This window comes from Andrena cerasifolii, chromosome 8, assembly GCF_050908995.1.
Source record: "Andrena cerasifolii isolate SP2316 chromosome 8, iyAndCera1_principal, whole genome shotgun sequence".
Lineage (NCBI taxonomy): Eukaryota > Metazoa > Arthropoda > Insecta > Hymenoptera > Andrenidae > Andrena > Andrena cerasifolii.
The window spans coordinates 12,456,248-12,469,857 of record NC_135125.1 but is presented as its reverse complement, the minus strand read 5'-3'; the positions used below and the strand labels follow the sequence as shown (position 1 = coordinate 12,469,857).

At 48.9% G+C, this 13,610-nt stretch overlaps 1 protein-coding gene across 3 annotated transcripts in view; it reads left to right on the top strand.

The window, feature by feature from the left end:
* The window catches only part of LOC143372376 (uncharacterized), a 159,309-nt gene that overhangs the window by 18,611 nt on the left and 127,088 nt on the right, over positions 1-13,610 (top strand). The window lies entirely within an intron of this gene.

The window sequence follows — 13,610 nt, the reverse complement described above, 5'->3', positions numbered from 1 at the left end:
CGTTTGTATAATTTCCGTTATTGCCACCGATTGGATAGCATCGACCTCTGCGAGGTTTGCAAGTAACGATCCCCGTGTTCTAAAAATTGTCGACTGATTGGCTGTCGGGTTAATGGGACTCCACCACTCCCTCCGAGGCTTTAATTAAGAGGGAACTTTTATCTAATCCCTCGGCGGACGAAAGCTACTTGCCGGCCCCGCTGATAGGATTTATCCGTCGCCACCAGGAAGCAAGGTCGTACTTTAGTGTCTCTCCGAGGCGGAATCATTAATAAAATATAAATCTACGCGTGGACGTTACACGATACGACAAGATTGTCGCATTAATTGCACGATACGGTCCTCGGTGCAAAGTTATGCGCGAATGTAAATTCCTCCTCTTATCGATTGGTCGTCGGGTCCGACGTGCCTCTCGCGGTATTATAAGCGTAATAAATGCGCTGACTGCCTCTCGTCCCCGCGTCCCGGATCCATTAAAGCTAATTAGTAATTAGTCTGGCGGAGCCCGTGCCGCGCGCACGTCTACAATAATTTCTAATCTGCATGGAAACTGTCTTCCAATAATTGCGTTAGGGATGTATCCGTGGAGGTCCTGGGAAGATGCCTCTCCTCTAGCTTCCTCTTACAAAGGAGGTCCAATTCAAGCTTTCTATTTCCAATGTACCTACCTACTCTGGCGAAATGGTCCCGCACGGGCTTCTCTTACTATCTGTTCTCCAACGAAACGCATTAACCACCTATCGCTGCATCTAGTCCCCCAGAAGCGCATGCATCTTGCGGGACAATATCGCGTTGGACCCATCGTGAGGCGATCTCCTTTCACCGTGGCAAAAAGGAGCATAATAGGACGAGCTACGATAGCAGGTCAGTTGCGAAAACTCCTCTGCTTCTCGCCTAGGTCATAGATCTATCGAGGGTGCGTCCATGCGGGCCTAACGCGCGTGCCCAGCCTGGAAACGCTTGTTTCCTCCCCACCTGCATGAAAATTATTCCCCTGGAAACGGTGTAACGTCCACCACGCCTCGCTGACCACGTGGCGGCCGAGTCGCCCGATGAGTTACGACGATCCTGACGGAAAAGTTTCTTCCTGCTCCTCGCGCCGGCACGCTGCGGAAAGAATTATAACTCCGCGGACAGGATTTCTCGGGTGGCACGCGCGACTTTCCTTCGGGCCCGCCTTTGAAGCGTACCGTTATCGCGAGCGCAAGGTACCCGCGGCTGGTTATCTTCTATGGAAATGATGCTGTGATAAGGACACGCTGGTCGATAGAAAACGCGCCGATAATAGCCGCAGAGATGCGAGTCTTGTTGAGAGATTAAAGTCCCGTCGACGGAACACCCGTTATCGAGATGGACTGGCGTGTATCCACTGGCCGGATCCCTCTTCCTCGCGAACCTGTATCCCACATGCTCGCGTTCGCCTTCCTCGCGACCCACTTCGCTGAGAAATACGCCCTCGGATCGCTCCTACCTCTGTCGGGCCTCTATTCCCATCGATTTCGTACTCTTCCTTTGCCCCGCGATACTCGAGTAGCTTCAGCCGAGGGTCAAACTCGATCGCAAACTCAATCGGGATCTACGCTGTTGACCCTATTAATAGGGCGATGATTATTGCGAATCAGAATTTCAATGGCATAGACCCCTTCCAATGCTCCTTAACTTCGGTAAGGACGATTACTTTATAGGACTGTAACTAACTTACATAGAGGTATTTAGTATTTAGTATTTAGTTTTGTGTTCTTAGTTCTTGTTTATCTTTTAGTTCAGTTTAGTTGGCTTTGTTAGCCGTGTATCCTTGGCTTATTTATTGTATAGTTTCTCTAGTTAATTTCTCTGCTTTGTCTCTTGTAAACCATGGGTATTCCCCGTATAATTATTTAAATAAATAAATAAATCTCTCTTTTCGAATTGGCGAGCAACAGCACAGGCCAGCCCACGGGTTTTCGACGTTTTTTTAATATCGATGATATCACGGGAAAGCTCGAGTGTTCCGTTCGCGCTGATCGGTACCATTTCGACGACGTGGCTGACGCGGTGACATCCTTTCCCTATATCCTCGCGGATCGCGCGCGTTTTAGGACTCGGTGGAAAAAGTAGGCGGACGAGAGACATTGAGGAAGGCGAGCCGATCGAGCCAAACTCCCATGCTAATCACGCGTTTCCTTCGCTTCGGTCGCCTTTGCTGGTGTCTCGTGCGCGCGGGAGCTCGATGATGGCATTCGTTTAATTGCAATACAATGCAGCGCCAGATACCCCGCGATTACATATTCAATTAAGTCGTAAGCGAGGTGTCGCGTGAAATTGTTCCTCTTTTCATCTTTCTCCTCCGATACTTCTACTTCGGTACCATTTTCAGCTGGTTTGCCACAGTGGGGGAGGAGTTCGAAAGGTAACGAGGCTACGACGACGACTCCCCCAGCGCGAAATTACGATAATCATGCTAATTCGCGAGCGGTGACGCGCGGGGAACAGCGAACACTCGACAAGTGGGTGTCTCTACTTTCACCATTATCGTAACGGTACACTTCTGTATTCTAATTCCCTTTGCGTGTCACCCACACGCTGCACGGTATCGCGTTCGCCTCCCGTGCGATATTATTTTCGTTACGTCCGCGTGCCCGCGTTCCTTTCCCATCCAGCTACGTGCCTCCCTCGCCACTCGCTTATCGTTCCGCGCTGCTTATCTGCGAAAAGAATCGAGAGGAGATATCGGCGGAGCGAAGGATTCCCTGGAAATCCAGACGATCGAGTTTCGAAGGTTTACGAGTCGGGGTCGCGGCGAAACCGAAAGCACGCGCGCGATTACCGGCAATTATAAAACAATCCTCGGCGCACGCAACGGCTGGGTCGAAGCTGAATAGTTTCTCTCTTGCGAAACGAGGCTCCCGTTGGGCCATCCGAGTGCCAGCTTATCGCAGGCATTTTTTCATCGGCTAATAGTTGCATCGGGCACGCGGCGCGATTTCGATCCGTGATTAATTACTCCCCGCATACCTCGCGGAACGAGAAACATTCGGCGCAGCTGCGATAAAATTTGAATAATTCGAGGTATCGCATACAACGCTCGGTATCGTTTCGCCTCGATTTTCCAGCGAAGTCGTCAGCGGCGGCGATTTGGCAACCGTTGCGGTGGACTCTCAGCCGCGGAATACCGGCAGCGTACGGTACTCGAGTTTCCGTGGAAACGTTTAGCATTTTCGCGCCTCGGCGTCCAAGTAGACGGTCGTTAATTCCGAAATTTCCTGACACTCCCTCGATCGCGGTTTCACGAGCGCAACGCGACCGCTTGCGAAAGCGCGCTCTTCCCGTTGCTTCGGGTCGCGTGCTCGTGCGCTCCAGCGCTGTGATTCGATCTGGTACACGCGCACGTCCGCGTACAAACGATTAATTATCATTACTCGCTCGTCAAGCACAGTCTCGGGGCCTGACAGGCTTTCCCGATGCGACTCGATCCTCCCGGGCGAATTAATTCTTGACCCGTTGCGATCCGCGCGCGCCTCGGCGCTGCTGTTCTCGCGATTTCTGGAGCGTGATCTTTGCGGACTCGACGTGGTTATTTATTTATTTACTTGGCGATACAAAAGAGACACAGGGAAAAGGGTAAAGATTGTAGTGATAGTAGTGACGACTAATTAAACGTAGGTACAAATACTTGCTAGAATTCCTGCTCAATTCGTGAAGATGGTACCTACACGTCGGAGTGTATTAAAACTTTAAGGGGACCTTCCGGTCTAGAGCCCAAAAAAATAGGTGATGCTTAGGAATTAATTAAAGGAAAACTACTGTATATAATTTAATGGGATTTGTTGCATTGTATTAAGGATGTCTTAAATTATAGGAATATATTTTTTGTTTTATAATTAATCATTGCAGACGGCACTGGGGAGTCGTTAAAGTCAAGGCGTCAAAAAATTGATCCAAATCGGTGGGACCTGTATTTCCAAAAATTATCATCCGATTCGACTGAAACTTTTCTTATTTGAAGAATATACTTCTGGCTAGGGGGGAAATCAGAAAAAAATACAAAAATTACATTTTTTAGAAAACAACGAAACTTGAAGTTTGAAATCACTGTTTCCCTATAGTTTTCATCTTTTCAACGCCTTAGAAAATCATAAATTTTCAACTTTTTGTATCTTTTTCTGGTATCGCCCCTAGCCTGAAGTATATTCTTCAAAATAAAAAAGTTTCAGTCGAATCGGATAATAAGTTTTGGAGCTACAGGTCCCACCGAGTTTCAGAACACTGTTTCGAGAAAAACGCGTTTAAAGTTTTACGTGGGCGCCGAGTAGCCGATTGTGGATAACTTCGGTAATTTAACGAATTTCAACGAATCCTTTTAAACACGTGTTCCTAAAAGGTTGAACATTCGAATAATGGAATAAAAAAAAATCGACTTTTAGTCCGGAAGGTCCCCTTAAACCTACCTTCCACTCTCGTCTCATCACTCGAGAGTCCAAGCTCCGCGATCCCATCTAACCACCATCACTCAGATTCCACCGCAATTCCGCAGGAAACTTTGATCGCGCACGAAAATTGCCAGTGAAATTCCACTCGCCTAAGCGGCGCGATTCCGTTGGCCGATTTGGTAACCGCGCGCATCCCGATCAGAGATTCCAGTGCCGTTTTCGGTGCGCGTCCCTTTCGTACGTATTGCGAAAGTGAATGCGCCTGGCTGATTAGTCATCGGGGGAATTTTAATGGGCCGGCCAATTAAGCGACCGTCACGGGAACCAGATGCAGAACGGCGATGTGACCGCTGAGACAATTAATCGCGGCCGCCGAGGGCCAATTAAAAATGCGTGTCGCCCGCGTGAACGTGCGTCGGTTTCTTCATCGGTGGAATGCGCGGCGGAGGTGCGCGTCAAGATCGTGGAAAATCGTAGCCAAAGGGTGCGCGATCGATTCTGCTTTTTGCCGTGAACGCGATCCTGGCCATGAGACGAGGCGGATGCTCGATCACGCAGAACGGCGGAACGGGTTCCTCGATAATGCCTGATTTCGCGCGGGACTTTTCAATCGCTGGCGAAAACAAAAAAAGGAGCCGGAGGAACTGACCTTCGGATGTGGTCTGAAAAATTGCTCGGATTCCGTGCCAGTGGGTTAATTGCGCGTGCAGCGCGAATGCTGCGCGTCCCTCTTCTAGGTCTAGCCATTTCTGTGGCCGTTATTTGGAGGGGAAATGGCACGCGTGTTCTAGGTGCCCTTTTCGGGAGAACGAAAGTACTGTGTGATCGATACTAGCCACTTTCCGCGTGCACGCCTCTTCCCGCCACTTTTTGCGACGTTCCTTTAGAATGCGAGGCTAAAGCCTCGTCTTGGTTGGAGAGTCGTAAACGTTGGTTTACTGTCCGTTCAAGGGCCTGTGTACCGAGCAAACTCGCCGAGCGACACCGAGGTGTTAAAACTCTGTAGCGTCCCGCGCGACATTAGGAAGCCATTCAAGGGAAACAGTAAATCTCTTTCTAAATTCGCGGACACAAAAGCCATTCAAGGCGAGATCCGCTCGACCGTGCGCTCGCAACGTGTCTCCCGAGCCCGGTATCCTTGGATTTGCCTGTCGATAGATCGCGCGCGATAATATCTGCAAATAGGCGTGTATCTGCTTGGTAAATGAACGATCGCGGCACATTGCCGGGAAACGATTATTCGGTGGATTAGCGCGAAGGCTCGCGCGGTTCAAGCAAAGTCTGAGGTGGACGAGTTTTCATCGTGTTTGCGCGGCTTTGGCGGCCTCGTGGCGTGACTTTCTGGCGGTAAATCTGTGAAAAAAAAGAGGAGCAGAGGAGAGGCGGGGAGGGAGAAAAATCTAATCCATTACACTCGTGCGGAACCCTGACCGTTAAGCCGTCTGACACGCGCGCGAAACCGCCCACGCGAATCGTCCTTCCCAGCCGCCCGTTTATCTCGCCTTTTTCGCGCAGAGGATCACCCTGCTGACCTAGAGAACCGAGTGGGCGTCTCCTTTTCTCATCGCTATCCCGGGCAATTAATGCAGTCCCTGAGCAGGTACAGCCTTCGCATCGCCACGTAAATTACAGCTGATAGCCGTTTCGCCAGCTCGCTACACCCTTCGGAAATCGAACGTTTCGCCACGCGGAATTTCGGCGTGGAATTTAAAGGGTCATTAACGAGGCCCCCCCTTGGTCGATTCTATCAGCGGAATTCCACGGTTCATGGGCCGCCCGTTGCCTAAAGTTAGAAAGTGCCGCGAAACGCACATTGCCGCGAAAAATCTATTTTCGTGGCCTGTACGTATAGGTATTGGGTAATGCATCGCAATTAGTGTTCCTGATTTCTCGATATTTTTTCTTTCTCGAGAAATAAGAAATTAGATCATACTTCTTGAGAATTCTCGAGAAATTGGGAAAAATATTACAAGATTTATATTTTTGGAAGAATTTTGATTTATCAGACACAAGAAAACTTTAACTAATTGTTCATTCTTGTCCAATTTGCACAAAACTTGTATAAATGAAGAAAAAGAACAGATGTTAAATATAATTGAATTTTATTTAATACAAAATTTGTGCAAAGCGAAACATTACTTTTTTGTTTTAAAGTAGGTTTTTAATCTATTTCTTTTCTTTTTCTTGTGATAAAATTTGCTTAATTCTTCATTTTGAGGATCCATAAGTTTTTCAGTATTTTCTATTACTGTTATATTTTCCGAAAAGTCTAGCTACTTAAAATTTTGTTTTGCCGTTTCATACATATCTGTCTTGGATATTAAATGAAAAAACGCGTCTTTTAAAACTTTTTGAAGATATTCTGGATTACATATGCAAAAATTTTGTAAGGGATACAATAATTTTGTCTCTTCTTTTCGAAAGTTTTTCTTTCGTAGCCACAAGAAACTCATTACTTAATTCAGCAGGTGTACAATTTTTCTAAATTGTTAAATAAGAATTTAAGAGCACCTTCGCCAGTAAATAACGTCGAATCTTCTCTACTGAGATTTTCTATTATAATTCATATAGGTTCTAATGTTACTAATAAGACTTATTGTAGATTCTAGATGCGTTTATACTTTCGCGATTTCCTAGACAGTATTTCTCGAGAAATCAGAAGTAAGTAAATTTTAAAATTTCTCGAGAAAGAATTCTTGAGAAGGAACACCAATCGCAATACGTTACGAGGTTCGGCGGGACGCTTCCAGGAACCATACTTTCGATGATGGAGATCACTGGCCCCTCATTGGGTCATGCAAATTTAGACCGAGTGAACGTCTATTCTCGAATTCGTGGCCCGGCTGGCAGATAGGATCTACGCGATCGGCGCTGACAATGGGCTGGATTCGCGCCACTTTGCCTTCCTTAGACAAACAAGTGGCTGAATGAGCGGCTGGATCGCGGAATATACCGAGTGCCCATAAATTCACGATACGGGCTTCTACGCCCGTGTCAGGAGACATGGAAGATTAATGGAGGATCCACTGGGGACAACGCGATAAAAGATTGTCACGCAGAAAGACGCTCGAACACCTCGATGATCCAGGCTATGAATCACGCAGCCGTGGCTCGGATCTGCGGCGCAGAAGGAGCCAGCCAAACCGGGCCACGCTGAAATCGCTGTCACCAAAGATAATCGCCACCTCCGCGCGCTCTTGTACGCGCTTAATTCGACGCGGAAAGGAGCTGGCGAACACGATGTAATGCCTGTTAAAACGTTTCTCCATCGCGCAAGGAACACGAGGCGCCCCGAAACCGGGTCACTGCCTCTGTCTGGATTCTACTATTTCCGACGCGTGCATTGCCGCCTCTGAGATCATCCGATTATTTCGACCGAGATATTAGACGCGCTGCTTCTCGGCCACCGCGTGTACACGCACTGGTTCCAGCAGTTCGACGAGTCGAGGCTCCGCGGAAAGCTGTCAAATGTTTGTACGCGCTGGCCGTTTCTCTTTGCGCAGAGGATTCTTAACGACTCCATTGTGGACAGCGCGCAGCATAAACACTCATTAGAACCTTTAACCTCGGGAGTTAAGCAGCGGAAATACCGGCGAATCCGCGCTTCCTGCCGCGGCTTTCTACTCTGGAGATCGTGTTCATTGTGGCCTCTCATTGTCGTCGGGATGAATTTCGACGGGTGGGTGTTCGCTGGTCCGTGCTCTCCTCCTCGAGTGGTTCGTGGCCAGCGGAGCGTTCTAGGGCGTAGAATCGCAGAGGCTGATCGGAATTCCCTAGGTACGGGTCGATTTCAGCTGGGACGATAGTTTTCAAGCGCTATGTATAATGCATCGCGCGCGTTACGGGCCGGGCCGCGCGTCGAATGGCGATCTTTCATTTACTCCTCGTGTTCTCACGAATCGACGACGCGACGCGTCCAACGGCCCGTGTTCGCATAGGTGCACGGCCGTGGTGGCGAACCGATTCGATTCTTGGAGCGAAAGGAACGAGAGGGACCCCTGTCGCGGTTCGACGAATCACTCGAATCACTTGAATCGCTGCTTCTAGCATGGGCGAGGCCTAGAACGCGCGTGCACCGACACACGCTCCGGCTCAGCTGCTCTCTGCCACCACGTCCGCGACACGTTTTTGCTTCTTTTGCGCTCGGTTTCATCGGGTACCATGCTGGTCACACGTGTCGGTGCACCGGCAGTACGTGTGTTAAAAAGCAAACACCCGTGGCCATCTTCCCCGTTTACGAATGGAGAATCGTTCGTGTTCTTGACAATTTTTCTGCCCTGGAATCGTAAGAAGGTTGAGCCTCTGCGTCGAGTGCTTTCGCAAACATTGCTGCCATGGGGCCAATCCTCGTTAACTTTATTACGCGATTATCGCTACCTCGCTCGACGCTATCAACCATTTATCACTCCGTTATTAGTTTAATGTTCTTTCCCATGGACAGTTAAAGAGACGAACGTTTTGTTCAATGCCTGTGGTTGGTTTAATGTGCTTTTTAGTCGCGATGATCAACCTGGTCGACCGATCAGATTCTATTTTTAATATCGTCGCACGTACGAGTAGAAGTCTTCGTGCTCGCAGTGCCGGCATCGATTCTTTAGAGGATGTATGATAAGTGACACTCGAGATTATAATATTGTCCCTGCGTCTCTGCGAAGGTGCCAATCCACGATGAGACTTTTCTGCCATGAGGCAAGAATCTCAGCAACAACTAGATGTAAATAATGGAAATAGTCGCGATAGATGAGATTTTTGAAAATATATCATGAAAATAACGACAAGATAATTAAGAAATGAGCCGTTTATTTTGAAAGTGACCTAAGTCCATTTATGTTTAAGAAAATTTTACACATAAATTTTTAATACTAACTGCAAGTTGTACACGTTACTACAATCAACAAAAAATAATTGACAAATGGACTTAGGCCACTTTCAAAATAAACGGCTCGTTAATAATAAAGTACTGAAATAATTGTCTCGTGAGATTAAAGTCCCACGTGAGACACGATACTTTCGCCTCGTCGTGGATTTGCACCTTGAGAATATATAGTTTGCCTGGCGATCTGTTAGACTTGGGAGACCAGAGGATCGCGAAGCAAATGTGTGTCTCTGGGTACGTAGTACGTACTCTCTGATCCCTGCCACACCACAGCGTCGAGCTATATATACTTACTTGGTATGGCCTTCGGTCTCTCGGTTGCATGACAATCATAGCTCTCGATCCATTATTGGCAACCGTTATTGAGTAACGACGTTTTGGCAAGCGCACGTGCTTCGTACACTTGCCGAAGCCACCTCTGATAAATTCCTTCCAATCGGTAACGACGTTCTTCCATAAGGTGTTAACGCGATCTAGAGTTCTCCGAAGAGCTCCCTAGTCGCAAGGAATTTCAAAGAGACACGCCGATAATCAAAGCGACACCCACGAAACGTAGACGTCGTTCACGAGGCGATATTACACACGCGTGCTAGCCGTTACCATCCATTACGGCCACTCTCTTCTAATCCCATCAGGGGCCCCTCCTAAACGGTAATTGAGCAATAATATAATTCTTCGAACCTCCAAGCGAGACCACTTACCGCCCCATCAAACGGATTGTTTCTACGGTAGCGAGCCGCTTAGTCTATCCGTGACGCGAAGCTGATTGAAAAAAGGCGCTCGCGTCATCCTATCGCGAATCAGAATCGTATCAGGGCGGTTCTGACCTCAACGTCCTGTCCATCGATCGAATCGCGACTAACAGTGCTCTCGAGCTAGCTCCTGTGCCTCGATCCTCAGAGAAATTAACCGTGTTGCACGAAGGTACTTCTGTTAGTGGCCACGCGAAACACTCTGCTCTCTTCCGGCTCCGGGCAGCATGGCCTGGCTCGTGATCGATGTAACGACGCTCATTGTCCCGTAATGAGGCTGGGAGGGACAGGATGCCCGTGCATACGTGTTTCCAACGAGCACACGGAGCGGATCGTCGCGCTCAGAGAAGTCGTAATCCGCTGGGTGCTGCTGCTCGCGACACGCGCTCTTCGAATGGATCTGGTAGTCCAGTGACATTAGGATCTGTCTTCGGAATAAATCCCACCAAGCTAAATTTTGGTATGGGCCTTTATTTGGTCGTTTTAAACAATATGTCAAAAGTCCCCATCGATCCGACCGCCGCGAAAATGTTTACAGTGGATTGAAAAAAACAACTGTTTTTTGCGAATATCTCCTTATCTAGCAGTTTTGCGATAAAAAAGGTTATTATACAATTTATAGCACAGGAAATTCTCTACAAAAAAGGTCCTATGAGTTTTTTTCGTAGGAGTAACCATTTTCATGTATGTCGGGTTACCAAGTTTCAACCCCCATACATTTGACAAGGGAAGATCCCGAACCCTGAAATTCACAAAATTATGAAACTCTGTAAATACGTAGGGGGTGAACTGTACGAACTATAACTTACCAAATGATAGTTCTAATTAAAAGAAGTAACTTTTTCCTAAACACCTTTTTTGTATCTCTTACAGTTCGCGAGTAACAAATTTCAGGGGTCAATTTCACCCCCTACATATTTACGGAGTTTCATAATTTTTTGAATTTCAGGGTTCGGGATCTTTAAGCCCATCGGGATTTTTAACATATTGTTTAAAACGGCCAAAACTTAGCTTGGTGTGAATTATTCCGTACATTGGGCAGATTTCCGTCTAATTTCACTGGACTACAGGCGTTTAGAGAAACTGCGGTGACGTGTCTGCGCGCAGAAAGCAGCATCGAGGTTGGTCTAGGAGCGTCGATTCGTACCTCGTCGAGCGCGACGACGCTCAAACGTGTTCCAATGAACAGTGCTGCACTTGATGGAGGATTACGACCGCGTTGGATCGGTGATCGACTGGCGAATGTCCCTAATTCGATGGCTACCTAGAAATCGCAAGGTAATGGGCGGTGGTCGATCGATCGTTGGAAGATTTATTAATTGCTCCCGTCCACGATCCTCGTTCGCTCGTACCGGGGGGACAGATGATAAAGCAGAGTCCGATTAAGCTCGATGGAGTGGGATTTAATCGTGGACACGAATGCCCGTGAAGAATGGAAGTTTGCCAGGCAATTAGGGGCAATTTCCGGTGGAGCAGGCAGGGGCTCGATCGATCCGCCTCGTGGAAACGTCTCGATCATCGGTCGTTTCCCTCTGCGACCACTATGTCGCGAGGCAGTCGTGAGCAGGGGTGCGATCCGTGGCGCGAGCGACTTGTAATTTCGCTTCTGCCCGGCCACCGTTCCGATATATTCAAAGGAGCCACGACCCTCGATCGTTAACCCGATATTAACATCCATAAAGTGCGATCTCCGACGTCTGGTTCGGGGCAGCAAAGTTTAATTACAATGTAAAGAGGCACGGTTACTTTTGTCCGAATATGGACTGTTTGAGGCCCCTTGGAGGAGGCCTGAACGCGGTGCACTCGTACACGGCGGCAATTTATAACGTTGCCCCGATGCGTTTCGTTGGCTCGCGACGGAGGGAGAGAGAAAGGTTGCGGGAGGACGAAGGTTGCGGGCAGGGAAGAAGGAGGATGCTGCGAGAAGCGACGAAAACCGAGGGAAGAAAGGAGAAGGACCTCTCGAGTCCTTCGAGCAATGGAGAGAGACAAACCGGTATAATTATGCAATTTAGATTCAGCTCGGCGATGCCGGTTTCGCTTTATTAAAAGCGAGAGTGGGCGTACGCGGTCTCATCTTCGATCCACGAGGCTATCTGCATGCGCGTGCAAAATCGCGGTCGCAGAGATAACGCGTATCCTCGGTTAAAAACGACATCTATTCGTCTCGTCAGAGTACAAACCGCTGTAATATCGAATATGAGAATCGTTGAATGAAAACTTAGGGCAAAGTTTCTGGAGCAAAGCTGGGCTTGCTGCCAAGTAGTTTCTTTCCTAAGTGTACTATCAGCTGATGGTACAATCATTAAGGTACTTAATTAGTTCCCCATGAAAATACGAGCAGCAACTTAGTTCCATACAGTTTACAGAGCTTCGTTATCGAGAAAATCACCCTCAAGGCTCATCAGAGCCCTCTAGCTCAATTTCCTGCGAAGCGAGCCCTCGAACGGGCGAATCTCATCGGACATTTTCGACTTCTCCGTTCGCGAAGCAACACCGGTGCCCGTGCGTGGCATCGTCGACGAGTCGTTTCGCAATAATCACGACGGAAAACTTTACGCAACGCGGCGCACGCGACGTCATCCGGTTCGATAATCGGAAAGAATGCGGTCCCAGCGTGCCGTGATATGCGACTCGGAGGAAAGCGCGGCGCTCGGGCACAATGAACGCGCCGAATTCCTGAACAGGGTGGGCTGGAGAGCGGCGTTCGTGCGGCGGAAAAAAGGCTTTTCGTTATGATTAACGGTACAGGCTGAAGGAGCGCGAGCCGACTACCGGATTCTTCCCAATCATACCGATCGTATCGTCGAGATCGCGCGATCCCTCGATCCGCGCACCGATTATTCGGTCGGCGAGGAATCTCTCGGCGGAGTGCGCGCGCGCGAGGTCGTTCCGGGAACGGCGATTAGAAAGATCGGCATCCGATGTCGGTGTAAACTGCGCGCAGGGTATCGTCGTAAAACCAGATTAAATTGCATTGTCGGGTCAGTTACTGTGCCAGAGATACCTAATTGCCGCGCTGGCGTAAGGTAACCGCTTGGCCTGTGGGTCGAAGTGATAGCCACCACTCTCTGTCGATACCCGTTACAATTTCGTTTCATAATCGAAACATCGTTCGGAGCGACTGGCTCGTCTCCGTTCCGTTGCACCGGTATCATCCTCGACTGCAATGAGCATCCAGGGAGGAGGTAGTAAACTACGAAAGCTGGCCAGGTTACACGCGGCTCGCGCAGGAAGGGTCGTTTCACCGGTGCAACCCGTGGCTCGCGAATTTTATCTGATGCCGAGCAGGCTACGGCCTGTTACGTCGTCAGATCGTAAATATCTGGTCGATCTTCCTCCCGCGGAGAGGGGCGCGCTCGCCCGATCGCGCGTACCCTCGCCGCCGCTCCGAGTGCTCAGCCTCGAATTTTCAGAGGAATCCAACGGGCTGCACCTTTAACCGCGCAATAACCGAGCTATTTCGGGGTCTAACTTGATCTCGGGGCTCTGGTTTTACGACCGCCTCACCCTGCCCCGCTGGCAATTAGGGTGTCCCGTGGGGTTTCACGGGGTTTCGCGGGGTCCTCGAGG